The sequence below is a fragment of the Saccoglossus kowalevskii genome, chromosome 13, assembly GCF_978046115.1.
Source record: "Saccoglossus kowalevskii chromosome 13, keSacKowa6.1, whole genome shotgun sequence".
Classification (NCBI taxonomy): Eukaryota; Metazoa; Hemichordata; class Enteropneusta; family Harrimaniidae; genus Saccoglossus; species Saccoglossus kowalevskii.
The window spans coordinates 36959456-36986132 of NC_140653.1; positions in this window are offsets into that span (position 1 = coordinate 36959456).

Below are 26677 nucleotides of genomic sequence, written 5' to 3' on the forward strand. Positions count from 1 at the left end.
CTATTCAAGTGGTTTGTCTATTTCATTGGATTGTTTACTATTCAAGTGGTTTGTCCATTTCATTGGATTGTTTACTATTCAAGTGGTTTGTCCATTTCATTGGATTGTTTACTATTCAAGTGGTTTGTCAATTTCATTGGATTGTTTACTATTCAAGTGGTTTGTCCATTTCATTGGATTTTTACTATTCAAGTGGTTTGTCCATTTCATTGGATTGTTTACTATTCAAGTGGTTTGTCCACTTCATTGGATTTTTACTATTCAAGTGGTTTGTCTATTTCATTGGATTGTTTACTATTCAAGTGGTTTGTCCACTTCATTGGATTGTTTACTATTCAAGTGGTTTGTCCACTTCATTGGATTGTTTACTGTTCAAGTGGTTTGTCTATTTCATTGGATTGCTTATTATTCAAGTGGTTTGTCCATTTCATTGGATTGTTTACCATTTAAGTGGTTTGTCCATTTCATTGGATTGTTTACTATTCAAGTGGTTTGTCCATTTTATTGGATTGTTTACTGTTCAAGTGATTTGTCTATTTCATTGGATTGCTTATTATTCAAGTGGTTTGTTCATTTCATTGGATTGTTTACCATTCAAGTGGTTTGTCCATTTCATTAGATTGTTTACTGTTCAAGTGGTTTGTCTATTTCATTGGATTGCTTATTATTCAAGTGGTTTGTCCATTTCATTGGATTGTTTATTATTCAAGTGGTTTGTCCATTTCATTGGATTGTTTAATTTTCAAGTGGTTTGTCCATTTCATTGGATTGTTTACTATTCAAGTGGTTTGTCCATTTCATTGGATTGTTTACTATTCAAGTGGTTTGTCTATTTCATTACATTGTTTACTATTCAAGTAGTTTGTCCATTTCATTGGATTGTTTACTATTCAAGTGGTTTGTCTATTTCATTGGATTGTTTACTATTCAAGTAGTTTGTTCATTTCATTGGATTGTTTACTATTCAAGTGGTTTGTCTATTTCATTGGATTGTTTACTATTCAAGTGGTTTGTTCATTTCATTGGATTGTTTACTATTCAAGTGGTTTGTTCATTTCATTGGATTGTTTACTATTCAAGTGGTTTGTCTATTTCATTGGATTGTTTACTATTCAAGTGGTTTGTCCATTTCATTGGATTGTTTACTATTCAAGTGGTTTGTTCATTTCATTAGATTGTTTACTATTCAAGTGGTTTGTCCATTTCATTGGATTGTTTACTATTCAAGTGGTTTGTCCATTTCATTGGATTGTTTATTATTCAAGAGGTTTGTCCATTTCATTGGATTGTTTACTATTCAAGTGGTTTGTCCATTTCATTGGATTGTTTACTATTCAAGTGGTTTGTTGTCCATTTCATTGGATTGTTTACTATTCAAGTGGTTTGTCCATTTCATTGGATTGTTTACTATTCAAGTGGTTTGTCCATTTCATTGGATTGTTTACTATTCAAGTGGTTTGTCCATTTCATTGGATTGTTTACTATTCAAGTGGTTTGTCCATTTCATTGGATTGTTTATTATTGAAGTGGTTTGTCTATTTCATTGGATTGTTTACTATTCAAGTGGTTTGTTCATTTCATTGGATTGTTTACTATTCAAGTGGTTTGTCTATTTCATTGGATTGTTTACTATTCTAGTGGCTTGTCCATTTCATTGGATTTTTACAATTCAAGTGGTTTGTCCATTTCATTGGATTGTTTACTATTCAAGTGGTTCGTTGTCCATTTCATTGGATTGTTGATTATTGAAGTGGTTTGTCTATTTCATTGGATTGTTTACTCTTCAAGTGGTTTGTCCATTTCATTGGATTGTTTACTATTCAAGTGGTTTGTCTATTTCATTGGATTGTTTACTATTCAAGTGGTTTGTCCATTTCATTGGATTGTTTACTATTCAAGTGGTTTGTCCATTTCATTGGATTTTTACTATTCAAGTTGTTTGTCCATTTCATTGAATTGTTTACTATACTATTCAAGTGGTTTGTCCATTTCATTGGATTGTTTATTATTCAAGTGGTTTGTCTATTTCATTGGATTGTTTACTATTCAAGTGGTTTGTCCATTTCATTGGATTGTTTACTATTCAAGTGGTTTGTCTATTTCATTGGATTGTTTACTATTCAAGTGGTTTGTCCATTTCATTGGATTGTTTACTATTCAAGTGGTTTGTCTATTTCATTGGATTGTTTACTATTCAAGTGGTTTGTCCATTTCATTGGATTGTTTACTATTCAAGTGGTTTGTCCATTTCATTGGATTGTTTATTATTCAAGAGGTTTGTCCATTTCATTGGATTGTTTACTATTCAAGTGGTTTGTCCATTTCATTGGATTCTTTACTATTCAAGTGGTTTGTTGTCCATTTCATTGGATTGTTTACTATACTATTCAAGTGGTTTGTCCATTTCATTGGATTGTTTACTATTCAAGTGGTTTGTCCATTTCATTGGATTGTTTACTATTCAAGTGGTTTGTCCATTTCATTGGATTGTTTACTATTCAAGTGGTTTGTCCATTTCAATGGATTGTTTAGTATTCAAGTGGTTTGTCCATTTCATTGGATTGTTTATTATTCAAGTGGTTTGTCTATTTCATTGGATTGTTTACTATTCAAGTGGTTTGTCCATTTCATTGGATTGTTTCTATTCAAGTGGTTTGTCCATTTCATTGGATTGTTTTCTATTCAAGTGGTTTGTCTATTTCATTGGAATGTTTACTATTCAAGTGGTTTGTCCATTTTATTGGATTGTTTACTATTCAAGTGGTTTGTCCATTTCATTGGATTGTTTACTATTCAAGTGGTTTGTCCATTTCATTGGATTGTTTCTATTCAAGTGGTTTGTCCATTTCATTGGATTTTTACTATTCAAGTGGTTTGTCCATTTCATTGGATTCTTTACTATTCAAGTGGTTTGTCCACTTCATTGGATTGTTTACTATTCAAGTGGTTTGTCCACTTCATTGGATTGTTTACTATTCAAGTGGCTTGTCCATTTCATTGGATTTTTACTATTCAAGTGGTTTGTCCATTTCATTGGACTGTTTACTATTCAAGTGGTTTGTCCACTTCATTGGATTGTTTACTATTCAAGTGGTTTGTCCGCTTCATTGGATTGTTTACTATTCAAGTGGCTTGTCCATTTCATTGGATTTTTACTATTCAAGTGGTTTGTCCATTTCATTAGATTTTTACTATTCAAGTGGTTTGTCCATTTCATTAGATTGTTTACTATTCAAGTGGTTTGTCCATTTCATTGGATTGTTTACTATTCAAGTGGTTTGTCCATTTCATTGGATTGTTTATTATTCAAGAGGTTTGTCCATTTCATTGGATTGTTTACTATTCAAGTGGTTTGTCCATTTCATTGGATTGTTTACTATTCAAGTGGTTTGTCCATTTCATTGTATTGTTTACTATTCAAGTGGTTTGTTGTCCATTTCATTGGATTGTTTACTATTCAAGTGGTTTGTCCATTTCATTGGATTGTTTACTATTCAAGTGGTTTGTCCATTTCATTGGATTGTTTACTATTCAAGTGGTTTGTCCATTTCATTGGATTGTTTACTATTCAAGTGGTTTGTCCATTTCATTGGATTGTTTATTATTGAAGTGGTTTGTCTATTTCATTGGATTGTTTACTATTCAAGTGGTTTGTTCATTTCATTGGATTGTTTACTATTCAAGTGGTTTGTCTATTTCATTGGATTGTTTACTATTCTAGTGGCTTGTCCATTTCATTGGATTTTTACAATTCAAGTGGTTTGTCCATTTCATTGGATTGTTTACTATTCAAGTGGTTCGTTGTCCATTTCATTGGATTGTTGATTATTGAAGTGGTTTGTCTATTTCATTGGATTGTTTACTCTTCAAGTGGTTTGTCCATTTCATTGGATTGTTTACTATTCAAGTGGTTTGTCTATTTCATTGGATTGTTTACTATTCAAGTGGTTTGTCCATTTCATTGGATTGTTTACTATTCAAGTGGTTTGTCCATTTCATTGGATTTTTACTATTCAAGTTGTTTGTCCATTTCATTGAATTGTTTACTATACTATTCAAGTGGTTTGTCCATTTCATTGGATTGTTTATTATTCAAGTGGTTTGTCTATTTCATTGGATTGTTTACTATTCAAGTGGTTTGTCCATTTCATTGGATTGTTTACTATTCAAGTGGTTTGTCTATTTCATTGGATTGTTTACTATTCAAGTGGTTTGTCCATTTCATTGGATTGTTTACTATTCAAGTGGTTTGTCTATTTCATTGGATTGTTTACTATTCAAGTGGTTTGTCCATTTCATTGGATTGTTTACTATTCAAGTGGTTTGTCCGTTTCATTGGATTGTTTATTATTCAAGAGGTTTGTCCATTTCATTGGATTGTTTACTATTCAAGTGGTTTGTCCATTTCATTGGATTCTTTACTATTCAAGTGGTTTGTTGTCCATTTCATTGGATTGTTTACTATACTATTCAAGTGGTTTGTCCATTTCATTGGATTGTTTACTATTCAAGTGGTTTGTCCATTTCATTGGATTGTTTACTATTCAAGTGGTTTGTCCATTTCATTGGATTGTTTACTATTCAAGTGGTTTGTCCATTTCATTGGATTGTTTACTATTCAAGTGGTTTGTTGTCCATTTCATTGGATTGTTTACTATACTATTCAAGTGGTTTGTCTATTTCATTGGATTGTTTACTCTTCAAGTGGTTTGTCCATTTCATTGGATTGTTTACTATTCAAGTGGTTTGTCTATTTCATTGGATTGTTTACTATTCAAGTGGTTTGTCCATTTCATTGGATTGTTTACTATTCAAGTGGTTTGTCCATTTCATTGGATTTTTACTATTCAAGTTGTTTGTCCATTTCATTGAATTGTTTACTATACTATTCAAGTGGTTTGTCCATTTCATTGGATTGTTTATTATTCAAGTGGTTTGTCTATTTCATTGGATTGTTTACTATTCAAGTGGTTTGTCCATTTCATTGGATTGTTTACTATTCAAGTGGTTTGTCTATTTCATTGGATTGTTTACTATTCAAGTGGTTTGTCCATTTCATTGGATTGTTTACTATTCAAGTGGTTTGTCTATTTCATTGGATTGTTTACTATTCAAGTGGTTTGTCCATTTCATTGGATTGTTTACTATTCAAGTGGTTTGTCCGTTTCATTGGATTGTTTATTATTCAAGAGGTTTGTCCATTTCATTGGATTGTTTACTATTCAAGTGGTTTGTCCATTTCATTGGATTCTTTACTATTCAAGTGGTTTGTTGTCCATTTCATTGGATTGTTTACTATACTATTCAAGTGGTTTGTCCATTTCATTGGATTGTTTACTATTCAAGTGGTTTGTCCATTTCATTGGATTGTTTACTATTCAAGTGGTTTGTCCATTTCATTGGATTGTTTACTATTCAAGTGGTTTGTCCATTTCATTGGATTGTTTACTATTCAAGTGGTTTGTCCATTTCATTGGATTGTTTACTATTCAAGTGGTTTGTCCATTTCATTGGATTGTTTACTATTCAAGTGGTTTGTCCATTTCAATGGATTGTTTAGTATTCAAGTGGTTTGTCCATTTCATTGGATTGTTTATTATTCAAGTGGTTTGTCTATTTCATTGGATTGTTTACTATTCAAGTGGTTTGTCCATTTCATTGGATTGTTTCTATTCAAGTGGTTTGTCCATTTCATTGGATTGTTTTCTATTCAAGTGGTTTGTCTATTTCATTGGAATGTTTACTATTCAAGTGGTTTGTCCATTTTATTGGATTGTTTACTATTCAAGTGGTTTGTCCATTTCATTGGATTGTTTACTATTCAAGTGGTTTGTCCATTTCATTGGATTGTTTCTATTCAAGTGGTTTGTCCATTTCATTGGATTTTTACTATTCAAGTGGTTTGTCCATTTCATTGGATTCTTTACTATTCAAGTGGTTTGTCCACTTCATTGGATTGTTTACTATTCAAGTGGTTTGTCCACTTCATTGGATTGTTTACTATTCAAGTGGCTTGTCCATTTCATTGGATTTTTACTATTCAAGTGGTTTGTCCATTTCATTGGACTGTTTACTATTCAAGTGGTTTGTCCACTTCATTGGATTGTTTACTATTCAAGTGGTTTGTCCGCTTCATTGGATTGTTTACTATTCAAGTGGTTTGTCAATTTCATTGGATTGTTTACTATTCAAGTGGTTTGTCCATTTCATTGGATTTTTACTATTCAAGTGGTTTGTCCATTTCATTGGATTGTTTACTATTCAAGTGGTTTGTCCACTTCATTGGATTTTTACTATTCAAGTGGTTTGTCTATTTCATTGGATTGTTTACTATTCAAGTGGTTTGTCCACTTCATTGGATTGTTTACTATTCAAGTGGTTTGTCCACTTCATTGGATTGTTTACTGTTCAAGTGGTTTGTCTATTTCATTGGATTGCTTATTATTCAAGTGGTTTGTCCATTTCATTGGATTGTTTACCATTTAAGTGGTTTGTCCATTTCATTGGATTGTTTACTATTCAAGTGGTTTGTCCATTTTATTGGATTGTTTACTGTTCAAGTGATTTGTCTATTTCATTGGATTGCTTATTATTCAAGTGGTTTGTTCATTTCATTGGATTGTTTACCATTCAAGTGGTTTGTCCATTTCATTAGATTGTTTACTGTTCAAGTGGTTTGTCTATTTCATTGGATTGCTTATTATTCAAGTGGTTTGTCCATTTCATTGGATTGTTTATTATTCAAGTGGTTTGTCCATTTCATTGGATTGTTTAATTTTCAAGTGGTTTGTCCATTTCATTGGATTGTTTACTATTCAAGTGGTTTGTCCATTTCATTGGATTGTTTACTATTCAAGTGGTTTGTCTATTTCATTACATTGTTTACTATTCAAGTAGTTTGTCCATTTCATTGGATTGTTTACTATTCAAGTGGTTTGTCTATTTCATTGGATTGTTTACTATTCAAGTAGTTTGTTCATTTCATTGGATTGTTTACTATTCAAGTGGTTTGTCTATTTCATTGGATTGTTTACTATTCAAGTGGTTTGTTCATTTCATTGGATTGTTTACTATTCAAGTGGTTTGTTCATTTCATTGGATTGTTTACTATTCAAGTGGTTTGTCTATTTCATTGGATTGTTTACTATTCAAGTGGTTTGTCCATTTCATTGGATTGTTTACTATTCAAGTGGTTTGTTCATTTCATTAGATTGTTTACTATTCAAGTGGTTTGTCCATTTCATTGGATTGTTTACTATTCAAGTGGTTTGTCCATTTCATTGGATTGTTTATTATTCAAGAGGTTTGTCCATTTCATTGGATTGTTTACTATTCAAGTGGTTTGTCCATTTCATTGGATTGTTTACTATTCAAGTGGTTTGTTGTCCATTTCATTGGATTGTTTACTATTCAAGTGGTTTGTCCATTTCATTGGATTGTTTACTATTCAAGTGGTTTGTCCATTTCATTGGATTGTTTACTATTCAAGTGGTTTGTCCATTTCATTGGATTGTTTACTATTCAAGTGGTTTGTCCATTTCATTGGATTGTTTATTATTGAAGTGGTTTGTCTATTTCATTGGATTGTTTACTATTCAAGTGGTTTGTTCATTTCATTGGATTGTTTACTATTCAAGTGGTTTGTCTATTTCATTGGATTGTTTACTATTCTAGTGGCTTGTCCATTTCATTGGATTTTTACAATTCAAGTGGTTTGTCCATTTCATTGGATTGTTTACTATTCAAGTGGTTCGTTGTCCATTTCATTGGATTGTTGATTATTGAAGTGGTTTGTCTATTTCATTGGATTGTTTACTCTTCAAGTGGTTTGTCCATTTCATTGGATTGTTTACTATTCAAGTGGTTTGTCTATTTCATTGGATTGTTTACTATTCAAGTGGTTTGTCCATTTCATTGGATTGTTTACTATTCAAGTGGTTTGTCCATTTCATTGGATTTTTACTATTCAAGTTGTTTGTCCATTTCATTGAATTGTTTACTATACTATTCAAGTGGTTTGTCCATTTCATTGGATTGTTTATTATTCAAGTGGTTTGTCTATTTCATTGGATTGTTTACTATTCAAGTGGTTTGTCCATTTCATTGGATTGTTTACTATTCAAGTGGTTTGTCTATTTCATTGGATTGTTTACTATTCAAGTGGTTTGTCCATTTCATTGGATTGTTTACTATTCAAGTGGTTTGTCTATTTCATTGGATTGTTTACTATTCAAGTGGTTTGTCCATTTCATTGGATTGTTTACTATTCAAGTGGTTTGTCCATTTCATTGGATTGTTTATTATTCAAGAGGTTTGTCCATTTCATTGGATTGTTTACTATTCAAGTGGTTTGTCCATTTCATTGGATTCTTTACTATTCAAGTGGTTTGTTGTCCATTTCATTGGATTGTTTACTATACTATTCAAGTGGTTTGTCCATTTCATTGGATTGTTTACTATTCAAGTGGTTTGTCCATTTCATTGGATTGTTTACTATTCAAGTGGTTTGTCCATTTCATTGGATTGTTTACTATTCAAGTGGTTTGTCCATTTCAATGGATTGTTTAGTATTCAAGTGGTTTGTCCATTTCATTGGATTGTTTATTATTCAAGTGGTTTGTCTATTTCATTGGATTGTTTACTATTCAAGTGGTTTGTCCATTTCATTGGATTGTTTCTATTCAAGTGGTTTGTCCATTTCATTGGATTGTTTTCTATTCAAGTGGTTTGTCTATTTCATTGGAATGTTTACTATTCAAGTGGTTTGTCCATTTTATTGGATTGTTTACTATTCAAGTGGTTTGTCCATTTCATTGGATTGTTTACTATTCAAGTGGTTTGTCCATTTCATTGGATTGTTTCTATTCAAGTGGTTTGTCCATTTCATTGGATTTTTACTATTCAAGTGGTTTGTCCATTTCATTGGATTCTTTACTATTCAAGTGGTTTGTCCACTTCATTGGATTGTTTACTATTCAAGTGGTTTGTCCACTTCATTGGATTGTTTACTATTCAAGTGGCTTGTCCATTTCATTGGATTTTTACTATTCAAGTGGTTTGTCCATTTCATTGGACTGTTTACTATTCAAGTGGTTTGTCCACTTCATTGGATTGTTTACTATTCAAGTGGTTTGTCCGCTTCATTGGATTGTTTACTATTCAAGTGGCTTGTCCATTTCATTGGATTTTTACTATTCAAGTGGTTTGTCCATTTCATTAGATTTTTACTATTCAAGTGGTTTGTCCATTTCATTAGATTGTTTACTATTCAAGTGGTTTGTCCATTTCATTGGATTGTTTACTATTCAAGTGGTTTGTCCATTTCATTGGATTGTTTATTATTCAAGAGGTTTGTCCATTTCATTGGATTGTTTACTATTCAAGTGGTTTGTCCATTTCATTGGATTGTTTACTATTCAAGTGGTTTGTCCATTTCATTGTATTGTTTACTATTCAAGTGGTTTGTTGTCCATTTCATTGGATTGTTTACTATTCAAGTGGTTTGTCCATTTCATTGGATTGTTTACTATTCAAGTGGTTTGTCCATTTCATTGGATTGTTTACTATTCAAGTGGTTTGTCCATTTCATTGGATTGTTTACTATTCAAGTGGTTTGTCCATTTCATTGGATTGTTTATTATTGAAGTGGTTTGTCTATTTCATTGGATTGTTTACTATTCAAGTGGTTTGTTCATTTCATTGGATTGTTTACTATTCAAGTGGTTTGTCTATTTCATTGGATTGTTTACTATTCTAGTGGCTTGTCCATTTCATTGGATTTTTACAATTCAAGTGGTTTGTCCATTTCATTGGATTGTTTACTATTCAAGTGGTTCGTTGTCCATTTCATTGGATTGTTGATTATTGAAGTGGTTTGTCTATTTCATTGGATTGTTTACTCTTCAAGTGGTTTGTCCATTTCATTGGATTGTTTACTATTCAAGTGGTTTGTCTATTTCATTGGATTGTTTACTATTCAAGTGGTTTGTCCATTTCATTGGATTGTTTACTATTCAAGTGGTTTGTCCATTTCATTGGATTTTTACTATTCAAGTTGTTTGTCCATTTCATTGAATTGTTTACTATACTATTCAAGTGGTTTGTCCATTTCATTGGATTGTTTATTATTCAAGTGGTTTGTCTATTTCATTGGATTGTTTACTATTCAAGTGGTTTGTCCATTTCATTGGATTGTTTACTATTCAAGTGGTTTGTCTATTTCATTGGATTGTTTACTATTCAAGTGGTTTGTCCATTTCATTGGATTGTTTACTATTCAAGTGGTTTGTCTATTTCATTGGATTGTTTACTATTCAAGTGGTTTGTCCATTTCATTGGATTGTTTACTATTCAAGTGGTTTGTCCGTTTCATTGGATTGTTTATTATTCAAGAGGTTTGTCCATTTCATTGGATTGTTTACTATTCAAGTGGTTTGTCCATTTCATTGGATTCTTTACTATTCAAGTGGTTTGTTGTCCATTTCATTGGATTGTTTACTATACTATTCAAGTGGTTTGTCCATTTCATTGGATTGTTTACTATTCAAGTGGTTTGTCCATTTCATTGGATTGTTTACTATTCAAGTGGTTTGTCCATTTCATTGGATTGTTTACTATTCAAGTGGTTTGTCCATTTCATTGGATTGTTTACTATTCAAGTGGTTTGTTGTCCATTTCATTGGATTGTTTACTATACTATTCAAGTGGTTTGTCTATTTCATTGGATTGTTTACTCTTCAAGTGGTTTGTCCATTTCATTGGATTGTTTACTATTCAAGTGGTTTGTCTATTTCATTGGATTGTTTACTATTCAAGTGGTTTGTCCATTTCATTGGATTGTTTACTATTCAAGTGGTTTGTCCATTTCATTGGATTTTTACTATTCAAGTTGTTTGTCCATTTCATTGAATTGTTTACTATACTATTCAAGTGGTTTGTCCATTTCATTGGATTGTTTATTATTCAAGTGGTTTGTCTATTTCATTGGATTGTTTACTATTCAAGTGGTTTGTCCATTTCATTGGATTGTTTACTATTCAAGTGGTTTGTCTATTTCATTGGATTGTTTACTATTCAAGTGGTTTGTCCATTTCATTGGATTGTTTACTATTCAAGTGGTTTGTCTATTTCATTGGATTGTTTACTATTCAAGTGGTTTGTCCATTTCATTGGATTGTTTACTATTCAAGTGGTTTGTCCGTTTCATTGGATTGTTTATTATTCAAGAGGTTTGTCCATTTCATTGGATTGTTTACTATTCAAGTGGTTTGTCCATTTCATTGGATTCTTTACTATTCAAGTGGTTTGTTGTCCATTTCATTGGATTGTTTACTATACTATTCAAGTGGTTTGTCCATTTCATTGGATTGTTTACTATTCAAGTGGTTTGTCCATTTCATTGGATTGTTTACTATTCAAGTGGTTTGTCCATTTCATTGGATTGTTTACTATTCAAGTGGTTTGTCCATTTCATTGGATTGTTTACTATTCAAGTGGTTTGTCCATTTCATTGGATTGTTTACTATTCAAGTGGTTTGTCCATTTCATTGGATTGTTTACTATTCAAGTGGTTTGTCCATTTCAATGGATTGTTTAGTATTCAAGTGGTTTGTCCATTTCATTGGATTGTTTATTATTCAAGTGGTTTGTCTATTTCATTGGATTGTTTACTATTCAAGTGGTTTGTCCATTTCATTGGATTGTTTCTATTCAAGTGGTTTGTCCATTTCATTGGATTGTTTTCTATTCAAGTGGTTTGTCTATTTCATTGGAATGTTTACTATTCAAGTGGTTTGTCCATTTTATTGGATTGTTTACTATTCAAGTGGTTTGTCCATTTCATTGGATTGTTTACTATTCAAGTGGTTTGTCCATTTCATTGGATTGTTTCTATTCAAGTGGTTTGTCCATTTCATTGGATTTTTACTATTCAAGTGGTTTGTCCATTTCATTGGATTCTTTACTATTCAAGTGGTTTGTCCACTTCATTGGATTGTTTACTATTCAAGTGGTTTGTCCACTTCATTGGATTGTTTACTATTCAAGTGGCTTGTCCATTTCATTGGATTTTTACTATTCAAGTGGTTTGTCCATTTCATTGGACTGTTTACTATTCAAGTGGTTTGTCCACTTCATTGGATTGTTTACTATTCAAGTGGTTTGTCCGCTTCATTGGATTGTTTACTATTCAAGTGGCTTGTCCATTTCATTGGATTTTTACTATTCAAGTGGTTTGTCCATTTCATTAGATTTTTACTATTCAAGTGGTTTGTCCATTTCATTAGATTGTTTACTATTCAAGTGGTTTGTCCATTTCATTGGATTGTTTACTATTCAAGTGGTTTGTCCATTTCATTGGATTGTTTATTATTCAAGAGGTTTGTCCATTTCATTGGATTGTTTACTATTCAAGTGGTTTGTCCATTTCATTGGATTGTTTACTATTCAAGTGGTTTGTCCATTTCATTGTATTGTTTACTATTCAAGTGGTTTGTTGTCCATTTCATTGGATTGTTTACTATTCAAGTGGTTTGTCCATTTCATTGGATTGTTTACTATTCAAGTGGTTTGTCCATTTCATTGGATTGTTTACTATTCAAGTGGTTTGTCCATTTCATTGGATTGTTTACTATTCAAGTGGTTTGTCCATTTCATTGGATTGTTTATTATTGAAGTGGTTTGTCTATTTCATTGGATTGTTTACTATTCAAGTGGTTTGTTCATTTCATTGGATTGTTTACTATTCAAGTGGTTTGTCTATTTCATTGGATTGTTTACTATTCTAGTGGCTTGTCCATTTCATTGGATTTTTACAATTCAAGTGGTTTGTCCATTTCATTGGATTGTTTACTATTCAAGTGGTTCGTTGTCCATTTCATTGGATTGTTGATTATTGAAGTGGTTTGTCTATTTCATTGGATTGTTTACTCTTCAAGTGGTTTGTCCATTTCATTGGATTGTTTACTATTCAAGTGGTTTGTCTATTTCATTGGATTGTTTACTATTCAAGTGGTTTGTCCATTTCATTGGATTGTTTACTATTCAAGTGGTTTGTCCATTTCATTGGATTTTTACTATTCAAGTTGTTTGTCCATTTCATTGAATTGTTTACTATACTATTCAAGTGGTTTGTCCATTTCATTGGATTGTTTATTATTCAAGTGGTTTGTCTATTTCATTGGATTGTTTACTATTCAAGTGGTTTGTCCATTTCATTGGATTGTTTACTATTCAAGTGGTTTGTCTATTTCATTGGATTGTTTACTATTCAAGTGGTTTGTCCATTTCATTGGATTGTTTACTATTCAAGTGGTTTGTCTATTTCATTGGATTGTTTACTATTCAAGTGGTTTGTCCATTTCATTGGATTGTTTACTATTCAAGTGGTTTGTCCGTTTCATTGGATTGTTTATTATTCAAGAGGTTTGTCCATTTCATTGGATTGTTTACTATTCAAGTGGTTTGTCCATTTCATTGGATTCTTTACTATTCAAGTGGTTTGTTGTCCATTTCATTGGATTGTTTACTATACTATTCAAGTGGTTTGTCCATTTCATTGGATTGTTTACTATTCAAGTGGTTTGTCCATTTCATTGGATTGTTTACTATTCAAGTGGTTTGTCCATTTCATTGGATTGTTTACTATTCAAGTGGTTTGTCCATTTCATTGGATTGTTTACTATTCAAGTGGTTTGTTGTCCATTTCATTGGATTGTTTACTATACTATTCAAGTGGTTTGTCCATTTCATTGGATTGTTTACTATTCAAGTGGTTTGTCCATTTCATTGGATTGTTTACTATTCAAGTGGTTTGTCCATTTCATTGGATTTTTACTATTCAAGTTGTTTGTCCATTTCATTGGATTGTTTACTATACTATTCAAGTGGTTTGTCCATTTCATTGGATTGTTTATTATTCAAGTGGTTTGTCTATTTCATTGGATTGTTTACTATTCAAGTGGTTTGTCCATTTCATTGGATTGTTTACTATTCAAGTGGGTTGTCCATTTCATTGGATTGTTTACTATTCAAGTGGTTTGTCTATTTCATTGGATTGTTTACTATTCAAGTGGTTTGTCCATTTCATTGGATTGTTTACTATTCAAGTGGTTTGTCCATTTCATTGGATTGTTTATTATTCAAGAGGTTTGTCCATTTCATTGGATTGTTTACTATTCAAGTGGTTTGTCCGTTTCATTGGATTGTTTTCTATTCAAGTGGTTTGTTGTCCATTTCATTGGATTGTTTACTATACTATTCAAGTGGTTTGTCCATTTCATTGGATTGTTTACTATTCAAGTGGTTTGTCCATTTCATTGGATTGTTTACTATTCAAGTGGTTTGTCTATTTCATTGGATTGTTTACTATTCAAGTGGTTTGTCTATTTCATTGGATTGTTTACTATTCAAGTGGTTTGTCCATTTCATTGGATTGTTTACTATTCAAGTGGTTTGTCCATTTCATTGGATTGTTTACTATTCAAGTGGTTTGTCCATTTCATTGGATTGTTTACTATTCAAGTGGTTTGTCCATTTCATTGGATTTTTACTATTCAAGTGGTTTGTCCATTTTATTGGATTGTTTACTATACTATTCAAGTGGTTTGTCCATTTCATTGGATTGTTTACTATTCAAGTGGTTTGTCCATTTCATTGGATTGTTTACTATTCAAGTGGTTTGTCCATTTCATTGGATTGTTTACTATTCAAGTGGTTTGTCCATTTCATTGGATTGTTTACTATTCAAGTGGTTTGTCCATTTCATTGGATTGTTTACTATTCAAGTGGTTTGTCAATTTCATTGGATTGTTTACTATTCAAGTGGTTTGTCCATTTCATTGGATTTTTACTATTCAAGTGGTTTGTCCATTTCATTGGATTGTTTACTATTCAAGTGGTTTGTCCACTTCATTGGATTTTTACTATTCAAGTGGTTTGTCCATTTCATTGGATTGTTTACTATTCAAGTGGTTTGTCCACTTCATTGGATTGTTTACTATTCAAGTGGTTTGTCCACTTCATTGGATTGTTTACTGTTCAAGTGGTTTGTCTATTTCATTGGATTGCTTATTATTCAAGTGGTTTGTCCATTTCATTGGATTGTTTACCATTTAAGTGGTTTGTCCATTTCATTGGATTGTTTACTATTCAAGTGGTTTGTCCATTTTATTGGATTGTTTACTGTTCAAGTGATTTGTCTATTTCATTGGATTGCTTATTATTCAAGTGGTTTGTTCATTTCATTGGATTGTTTACCATTCAAGTGGTTTGTCCATTTTATTGGATTGCTTATTATTCAAGTGGTTTGTCCATTTCATTGGATTGTTTACCATTCAAGTGGTTTGTCCATTTCATTGGATTGTTTATCGTTCAAGTGGTTTGTCCATTTCATTGGATTGTTTAATTTTCAAGTGGTTTGTCCATTTCATTGGATTGTTTACTATTCAAGTGGTTTGTCCATTTCATTGGATTGTTTACTATTCAAGTGGTTTGTCTATTTCATTACATTGTTTACTATTCAAGTAGTTTGTCCATTTCATTGGATTGTTTACTATTCAAGTGGTTTGTCTATTTCATTGGATTGTTTACTATTCAAGTAGTTTGTTCATTTCATTGGATTGTTTACTATTCAAGTGGTTTGTCTATTTCATTGGATTGCTTACTATTCAAGTGGTTTGTTCATTTCATTGGATTGTTTACTATTCAAGTGGTTTGTCCATTTCATTGGATTGTTTACTATTCAAGTGGTTTGTCTATTTCATTGGATTGTTTACTATTCAAGTGGTTTGTCCATTTCATTGGATTGTTTACTATTCAAGTGGTTTGTCCATTTCATTGGATTGTTTACTATTCAAGTGGTTTGTCCATTTCATTGGATTGTTTACTATTCAAGTGGTTTGTCCATTTCATTGGATTGTTTACTATTCAAGTGGTTTGTCCATTTCATTGGATTGTTTACTATTCAAGTGGTTTGTCAATTTCATTGGATTGTTTACTATTCAAGTGGTTTGTCCATTTCATTGGATTGTTTACTATTCAAGTGGTTTGTCCATTTCATTGGATTGTTTATTATTGAAGTGGTTTGTCTATTTCATTGGATTGTTTACTATTCAAGTGGTTTGTTCATTTCATTGGATTGTTTACTATTCAAGTGGTTTGTCTATTTCATTGGATTGTTTACTATTCTAGTGGCTTGTCCATTTCATTGGATTTTTACAATTCAAGTGGTTTGTCCATTTCATTGGATTGTTTACTATTCAAGTGGTTCGTTGTCCATTTCATTGGATTGTTGATTATTGAAGTGGTTTGTCTATTTCATTGGATTGTTTACTATTCAAGTGGTTTGTCCATTTCATTGGATTGTTTACTATTCAAGTGGTTTGTCCATTTCATTGGATTGTTTACTATTCAAGTGGTTTGTCCATTTCATTGGATTGTTTACTATTCAAGTGGTTTGTCCATTTCATTGGATTTTTACTATTCAAGTGGTTTGTCCATTTTATTGGATTGTTTACTATACTATTCAAGTGGTTTGTCCATTTCATTGGATTGTTTACTATTCAAGTGGTTTGTCCATTTCATTGGATTGTTTACTATTCAAGTGGTTTGTCCATTTCATTGGATTGTTTACTATTCAAGTGGTTTGTCCATTTCATTGGATTGTTTACTATTCAAGTGGTTTGTCCATTTCATTGGATTGTTTACTATTCAAGTGGTTTGTCAATTTCATTGGATTGTTTACTATTCAAGTGGTTTGTCCATTTCATTGGATTTTTACTATTCAAGTGGTTTGTCCATTTCATTGGATTGTTTACTATTCAAGTGGTTTGTCCACTTCATTGGATTTTTACTATTCAAGTGGTTTGTCCATTTCATTGGATTGTTTACTATTCAAGTGGTTTGTCCACTTCATTGGATTGTTTACTATTCAAGTGGTTTGTCCACTTCATTGGATTGTTTACTGTTCAAGTGGTTTGTCTATTTCATTGGATTGCTTATTATTCAAGTGGTTTGTCCATTTCATTGGATTGTTTACCATTTAAGTGGTTTGTCCATTTCATTGGATTGTTTACTATTCAAGTGGTTTGTCCATTTTATTGGATTGTTTACTGTTCAAGTGATTTGTCTATTTCATTGGATTGCTTATTATTCAAGTGGTTTGTTCATTTCATTGGATTGTTTACCATTCAAGTGGTTTGTCCATTTTATTGGATTGTTTACTGTTCAAGTGGTTTGTCTATTTCATTGGATTGCTTATTATTCAAGTGGTTTGTCCATTTCATTGGATTGTTTACCATTCAAGTGGTTTGTCCATTTCATTGGATTGTTTATTATTCAAGTGGTTTGTCCATTTCATTGGATTGTTTAATTTTCAAGTGGTTTGTCCATTTCATTGGATTGTTTACTATTCAAGTGGTTTGTCCATTTCATTGGATTGTTTACTATTCAAGTGGTTTGTCTATTTCATTACATTGTTTACTATTCAAGTAGTTTGTCCATTTCATTGGATTGTTTACTATTCAAGTGGTTTGTCTATTTCATTGGATTGTTTACTATTCAAGTAGTTTGTTCATTTCATTGGATTGTTTACTATTCAAGTGGTTTGTCTATTTCATTGGATTGCTTACTATTCAAGTGGTTTGTTCATTTCATTGGATTGTTTACTATTCAAGTGGTTTGTCCATTTCATTGGATTGTTTACTATTCAAGTGGTTCGTTGTCCATTTCATTGGATTGTTGATTATTGAAGTGGTTTGTCTATTTCATTGGATTGTTTACTATTCAAGTGGTTTGTCCATTTCATTGGATTGTTTACTATTCAAGTGGTTTGTCCATTTCATTGGATTGTTTACTATTCAAGTGGTTTGTCCATTTCATTGGATTGTTTACTATTCAAGTGGTTTGTCCATTTCATTGGATTTTTACTATTCAAGTGGTTTGTCCATTTTATTGGATTGTTTACTATACTATTCAAGTGGTTTGTCCATTTCATTGGATTGTTTACTATTCAAGTGGTTTGTCCATTTCATTGGATTGTATACTATTCAAGTGGTTTGTCCATTTCATTGGATTGTTTACTATTCAAGTGGTTTGTCCATTTCATTGGATTGTTTACTATTCAAGTGGTTTGTCAATTTCATTGGATTGTTTACTATTCAAGTGGTTTGTCCATTTCATTGGATTTTTACTATTCAAGTGGTTTGTCCATTTCATTGGATTGTTTACTATTCAAGTGGTTTGTCCACTTCATTGGATTTTTACTATTCAAGTGGTTTGTCCATTTCATTGGATTGTTTACTATTCAAGTGGTTTGTCCACTTCATTGGATTGTTTACTATTCAAGTGGTTTGTCCACTTCATTGGATTGTTTACTGTTCAAGTGGTTTGTCTATTTCATTGGATTGCTTATTATTCAAGTGGTTTGTCCATTTCATTGGATTGTTTACCATTTAAGTGGTTTGTCCATTTCATTGGATTGTTTACTATTCAAGTGGTTTGTCCACTTCATTGGATTTTTACTATTCAAGTGGTTTGTCCATTTCATTGGATTGTTTACTATTCAAGTGGTTTGTCCACTTCATTGGATTGTTTACTATTCAAGTGGTTTGTCCACTTCATTGGATTGTTTACTGTTCAAGTGGTTTGTCTATTTCATTGGATTGCTTATTATTCAAGTGGTTTGTCCATTTCATTGGATTGTTTACCATTTAAGTGGTTTGTCCATTTCATTGGATTGTTTACTATTCAAGTGGTTTGTCCATTTTATTGGATTGTTTACTGTTCAAGTGATTTGTCTATTTCATTGGATTGCTTATTATTCAAGTGGTTTGTTCATTTCATTGGATTGTTTACCATTCAAGTGGTTTGTCCATTTTATTGGATTGTTTACTGTTCAAGTGGTTTGTCTATTTCATTGGATTGCTTATTATTCAAGTGGTTTGTCCATTTCATTGGATTGTTTACCATTCAAGTGGTTTGTCCATTTCATTGGATTGTTTATTATTCAAGTGGTTTGTCCATTTCATTGGATTGTTTAATTTTCAAGTGGTTTGTCCATTTCATTGGATTGTTTACTATTCAAGTGGTTTGTCCATTTCATTGGATTGTTTACTATTCAAGTGGTTTGTCTATTTCATTACATTGTTTACTATTCAAGTAGTTTGTCCATTTCATTGGATTGTTTACTATTCAAGTGGTTTGTCTATTTCATTGGATTGTTTACTATTCAAGTAGTTTGTTCATTTCATTGGATTGTTTACTATTCAAGTGGTTTGTCTATTTCATTGGATTGCTTACTATTCAAGTGGTTTGTTCATTTCATTGGATTGTTTACTATTCAAGTGGTTTGTCCATTTCATTGGATTGTTTACTATTCAAGTGGTTCGTTGTCCATTTCATTGGATTGTTGATTATTGAAGTGGTTTGTCTATTTCATTGGATTGTTTACTATTCAAGTGGTTTGTCCATTTCATTGGATTGTTTACTATTCAAGTGGTTTGTCCATTTCATTGGATTGTTTACTATTCAAGTGGTTTGTCCATTTCATTGGATTGTTTACTATTCAAGTGGTTTGTCCATTTCATTGGATTTTTACTATTCAAGTGGTTTGTCCATTTTATTGGATTGTTTACTATACTATTCAAGTGGTTTGTCCATTTCATTGGATTGTTTACTATTCAAGTGGTTTGTCCATTTCATTGGATTGTTTACTATTCAAGTGGTTTGTCCATTTCATTGGATTGTTTACTATTCAAGTGGTTTGTCCATTTCATTGGATTGTTTACTATTCAAGTGGTTTGTCAATTTCATTGGATTGTTTACTATTCAAGTGGTTTGTCCATTTCATTGGATTTTTACTATTCAAGTGGTTTGTCCATTTCATTGGATTGTTTACTATTCAAGTGGTTTGTCCACTTCATTGGATTTTTACTATTCAAGTGGTTTGTCCATTTCATTGGATTGTTTACTATTCAAGTGGTTTGTCCACTTCATTGGATTGTTTACTATTCAAGTGGTTTGTCCACTTCATTGGATTGTTTACTGTTCAAGTGGTTTGTCTATTTCATTGGATTGCTTATTATTCAAGTGGTTTGTCCATTTCATTGGATTGTTTACCATTTAAGTGGTTTGTCCATTTCATTGGATTGTTTACTATTCAAGTGGTTTGTCCATTTTATTGGATTGTTTACTGTTCAAGTGATTTGTCTATTTCATTGGATTGCTTATTATTCAAGTGGTTTGTTCATTTCATTGGATTGTTTACCATTCAAGTGGTTTGTCCATTTTATTGGATTGTTTACTGTTCAAGTGGTTTGTCTATTTCATTGGATTGCTTATTATTCAAGTGGTTTGTCCATTTCATTGGATTGTTTACCATTCAAGTGGTTTGTCCATTTCATTGGATTGTTTATTATTCAAGTGGTTTGTCCATTTCATTGGATTGTTTAATTTTCAAGTGGTTTGTCCATTTCATTGGATTGTTTACTATTCAAGTGGTTTGTCCATTTCATTGGATTGTTTACTATTCAAGTGGTTTGTCTATTTCATTACATTGTTTACTATTCAAGTAGTTTGTCCATTTCATTGGATTGTTTACTATTCAAGTGGTTTGTCTATTTCATTGGATTGTTTACTATTCAAGTAGTTTGTTCATTTCATTGGATTGTTTACTATTCAAGTGGTTTGTCTATTTCATTGGATTGCTTACTATTCAAGTGGTTTGTTCATTTCATTGGATTGTTTACTATTCAAGTGGTTTGTCCATTTCATTGGATTGTTTACTATTCAAGTGGTTTGTCTATTTCATTGGATTGTTTACTATTCAAGTGGTTTGTCCATTTCATTGGATTGTTTACTATTCAAGTGGTTTGTCCATTTCATTGGATTGTTTACTATTCAAGTGGTTTGTCCATTTCATTGGATTGTTTACTATTCAAGTGGTTTGTCCATTTCATTGGATTGTTTACTATTCAAGTGGTTTGTCCATTTCATTGGATTGTTTACTATTCAAGTGGTTTGTCAATTTCATTGGATTGTTTACTATTCAAGTGGTTTGTCCATTTCATTGGATTTTTACTATTCAAGTGGTTTGTCCATTTCATTGGATTGTTTACTATTCAAGTGGTTTGTCCACTTCATTGGATTTTTACTATTCAAGTGGTTTGTCCATTTCATTGGATTGTTTACTATTCAAGTGGTTTGTCCACTTCATTGGATTGTTTACTATTCAAGTGGTTTGTCCACTTCATTGGATTGTTTACTGTTCAAGTGGTTTGTCTATTTCATTGGATTGCTTATTATTCAAGTGGTTTTTCCATTTCATTGGATTGTTTACCATTTAAGTGGTTTGTCCATTTCATTGGATTGTTTACTATTCAAGTGGTTTGTCCATTTTATTGGATTGTTTACTGTTCAAGTGATTTGTCTATTTCATTGGATTGCTTATTATTCAAGTGGTTTGTCCATTTCATTGGATTGTTTATTATTCAAGTGGTTTGTCCATTTCATTGGATTGTTTAATTTTCAAGTGGTTTGTCCATTTCATTGGATTGTTTACTATTCAAGTGGTTTGTCCATTTCATTGGATTGTTTACTATTCAAGTGGTTTGTCTATTTCATTACATTGTTTACTATTCAAGTAGTTTGTCCATTTCATTGGATTGTTTACTATTCAAGTGGTTTGTCTATTTCATTGGATTGTTTACTATTCAAGTAGTTTGGTTATTTCATTGGATTGTTTACTATTCAAGTGGTTTGTCTATTTCATTGGATTGTTTACTATTCAAGTGGTTTGTTCATTTCATTGGATTGTTTACTATTCAAGTGGTTTGTTCATTTCATTGGATTGTTTACTATTCAAGTGGTTTGTCTATTTCATTGGATTGTTTACTATTCAAGTGGTTTGTCCATTTCATTGGATTGTTTACTATTCAAGTGGTTTGTCCATTTCATTAGATTGTTTACTATTCAAGTGGTTTGTCCATTTCATTGGATTGTTTACTATTCAAGTGGTTTGTCCATTTCATTGGATTGTTTATTATTCAAGAGGTTTGTCCATTTCATTGGATTGTTTACTATTCAAGTGGTTTGTCCATTTCATTGGATTGTTTACTATTCAAGTGGTTTGTTGTCCATTTCATTGGATTGTTTACTATACTATTCAAGTGGTTTGTCCATTTCATTGGATTGTTTACTATTCAAGTGGTTTGTCCATTTCATTGGATTGTTTACTATTCAAGTGGTTTGTCCATTTCATTGGATTGTTTACTATTCAAGTGGTTTGTCCATTTCATTGGATTGTTTATTATTCAAGTGGTTTGTCTATTTCATTGGATTGTTTACTATTCAAATGGTTTGTTCATTTCATTGGATTGTTTACTATTCAAGTGGTTTGTCTATTTCATTGGATTGTTTACTATTCTAGTGGCTTGTCCATTTCATTGGATTTTTACAATTCAAGTGGTTTGTCCATTTCATTGGATTGTTTACTATTCAAGTGGTTTGTTGTCCATTTCATTGGATTGTTGATTATTGAAGTGGTTTGTCTATTTCATTGGATTGTTTACTCTTCAAGTGGTTTGTCCATTTCATTGGATTGTTTACTATTCAAGTGGTTTGTCTATTTCATTGGATTGTTTACTATTCAAGTGGTTTGTCCATTTCATTGGATTGTTTACTATTCAAGTGGTTTGTCCATTTCATTGGATTTTTACTATTCAAGTTGTTTGTCCATTTCATTGAATTGTTTACTATACTATTCAAGTGGTTTGTCCATTTCATTGTATTGTTTATTATTCAAGTGGTTTGTCTATTTCATTGGATTGTTTACTATTCAAGTGGTTTGTCCATTTCATTGGATTGTTTACTATTCAAGTGGTTTGTCCATTTCATTGGATTGTTTACTATTCAAGTGGTTTGTCCATTTCATTGGATTGTTTACTATTCAAGTGGTTTGTCAATTTCATTGGATTGTTTACTATTCAAGTGGTTTGTCCATTTCATTGGATTTTTACTATTCAAGTGGTTTGTCCATTTCATTGGATTGTTTACTATTCAAGTGGTTTGTCCACTTCATTGGATTTTTACTATTCAAGTGGTTTGTCCATTTCATTGGATTGTTTACTATTCAAGTGGTTTGTCCACTTCATTGGATTGTTTACTATTCAAGTGGTTTGTCCACTTCATTGGATTGTTTACTGTTCAAGTGGTTTGTCTATTTCATTGGATTGCTTATTATTCAAGTGGTTTGTCCATTTCATTGGATTGTTTACCATTTAAGTGGTTTGTCCATTTCATTGGATTGTTTACTATTCAAGTGGTTTGTCCATTTTATTGGATTGTTTACTGTTCAAGTGATTTGTCTATTTCATTGGATTGCTTATTATTCAAGTGGTTTGTTCATTTCATTGGATTGTTTACCATTCAAGTGGTTTGTCCATTTTATTGGATTGTTTACTGTTCAAGTGGTTTGTCTATTTCATTGGATTGCTTATTATTCAAGTGGTTTGTCCATTTCATTGGATTGTTTACCATTCAAGTGGTTTGTCCATTTCATTGGATTGTTTATTATTCAAGTGGTTTGTCCATTTCATTGGATTGTTTAATTTTCAAGTGGTTTGTCCATTTCATTGGATTGTTTACTATTCAAGTGGTTTGTCCATTTCATTGGATTGTTTCTATTTAAGTGGTTTGTCCATTTCATTGGATTTTTACTATTCAAGTGGTTTGTCCATTTCATTGGATTCTTTACTATTCAAGTGGTTTGTCCACTTCATTGGATTGTTTACTATTCAAGTGGTTTGTCCACTTCATTGGATTGTTTACTATTCAAGTGGCTTGTCCATTTCATTGGATTTTTACTATTCAAGTGGTTTGTCCATTTCATTGGACTGTTTACTATTCAAGTGGTTTGTCAATTTCATTGGATTGTTTACTATTCAAGTGGTTTGTCCATTTCATTGGATTGTTTACTATTCAAGTGGTTCGTCAATTTCATTGGATTGTTTACTATTCAAGTGGTTTGTCCATTTCATTGGATTTTTACTATTCAAGTGGTTTGTCCATTTCATTGGATTGTTTACTATTCAAGTGGTTTGTCCATTTCATTGGATTGTTTACTATTCAAGTGGTTTGTCCACTTCATTGGATTGTTTACTATTCAAGTGGTTTGTCCACTTCATTGGATTGTTTACTGTTCAAGTGGTTTGTCTATTTCATTGGATTGCTTATTATTCAAGTGGTTTGTCCATTTCATTGGATTGTTTACCATTTAAGTGGTTTGTCCATTTCATTGGATTGTTTACTATTCAAGTGGTTTGTCCATTTTATTGGATTGTTTACTGTTCAAGTGATTTGTCTATTTCATTGGATTGCTTATTATTCAAGTGGTTTGTTCATTTCATTGGATTGTTTACCATTCAAGTGGTTTGTCCATTTCATTGGATTGTTTACTGTTCAAGTGGTTTGTCTATTTCATTGGATTGCTTATTATTCAAGTGGTTTGTCCATTTCATTGGATTGTTTACCATTCAAGTGGTTTGTCCATTTCATTGGATTGTTTATTATTCAAGTGGTTTGTCCATTTCATTGGATTGTTTAATTTTCAAGTGGTTTGTCCATTTCATTGGATTGTTTACTATTCAAGTGGTTTGTCCATTTCATTACATTGTTTACTATTCAAGTAGTTTGTCCATTTCATTGGATTGTTTACTATTCAAGTGGTTTGTCTATTTCATTACATTGTTTACTATTCAAGTAGTTTGTCCATTTCATTGGATTGTTTACTATTCAAGTGGTTTGTCTATTTCATTGGATTGTTTACTATTCAAGTAGTTTGTTCATTTCATTGGATTGTTTACTATTCAAGTGGTTTGTCTATTTCATTGGATTGTTTACTATTCAAGTGGTTTGTCTATTTCATTGGATTGTTTACTATTCAAGTGGTTTGTCCATTTCATTGGATTGTTTACTATTCAAGTGGTTTGTCCATTTCATTGGATTGTTTACTATTCAAGTGGTTTGTCCATTTCATTGGATTGTTTACTATTCAAGTGGTTTGTCCATTTCATTGGATTTTTACTATTCAAGTGGTTTGTCCATTTTATTGGATTGTTTACTATACTATTCAAGTGGTTTGTCCATTTCATTGGATTGTTTACTATTCAAGTGGTTTGTCCATTTCATTGGATTGTTTACTATTCAAGTGGTTTGTCCATTTCATTGGATTGTTTACTATTCAAGTGGTTTGTCCATTTCATTGGATTGTTTACTATTCAAGTGGTTTGTCCATTTCATTGGATTGTTTACTATTCAAGTGGTTTGTCAATTTCATTGGATTGTTTACTATTCAAGTGGTTTGTCCATTTCATTGGATTTTTACTATTCAAGTGGTTTGTCCATTTCATTGGATTGTTTACTATTCAAGTGGTTTGTCCACTTCATTGGATTTTTACTATTCAAGTGGTTTGTCCATTTCATTGGATTGTTTACTATTCAAGTGGTTTGTCCACTTCATTGGATTGTTTACTATTCAAGTGGTTTGTCCACTTCATTGGATTGTTTACTGTTCAAGTGGTTTGTCTATTTCATTGGATTGCTTATTATTCAAGTGGTTTGTCCATTTCATTGGATTGTTTACCATTTAAGTGGTTTGTCCATTTCATTGGATTGTTTACTATTCAAGTGGTTTGTCCATTTTATTGGATTGTTTACTGTTCAAGTGATTTGTCTATTTCATTGGATTGCTTATTATTCAAGTGGTTTGTTCATTTCATTGGATTGTTTACCATTCAAGTGGTTTGTCCATTTCATTGGATTGTTTACTGTTCAAGTGGTTTGTCTATTTCATTGGATTGCTTATTATTCAAGTGGTTTGTCCATTTCATTGGATTGTTTACCATTCAAGTGGTTTGTCCATTTCATTGGATTGTTTATTATTCAAGTGGTTTGTCCATTTCATTGGATTGTTTAATTTTCAAGTGGTTTGTCCATTTCATTGGATTGTTTACTATTCAAGTGGTTTGTCCATTTCATTGGATTGTTTACTATTCAAGTGGTTTGTCTATTTCATTACATTGTTTACTATTCAAGTAGTTTGTCCATTTCATTGGATTGTTTACTATTCAAGTGGTTTGTCTATTTCATTACATTGTTTACTATTCAAGTAGTTTGTCCATTTCATTGGATTGTTTACTATTCAAGTGGTTTGTCTATTTCATTGGATTGTTTACTATTCAAGTAGTTTGTTCATTTCATTGGATTGTTTACTATTCAAGTGGTTTGTCTATTTCATTGGATTGTTTACTATTCAAGTGGTTTGTTCATTTCATTGGATTGTTTACTATTCAAGTGGTTTGTCCATTTCATTGGATTGTTTACTATTCAAGTGGTTTGTCTATTTCATTGGATTGTTTACTATTCAAGTGGTTTGTCCATTTCATTGGATTGTTTACTATTCAAGTGGTTTGTCCATTTCATTAGATTGTTTACTATTCAAGTGGTTTGTCCATTTCATTGGATTGTTTACTATTCAAGTGGTTTGTCCATTTCATTGGATTGTTTACTATTCAAGTGGTTTGTCCATTTCATTGGATTTTTACTATTCAAGTGGTTTGTCCATTTTATTGGATTGTTTACTATACTATTCAAGTGGTTTGTCCATTTCATTGGATTGTTTACT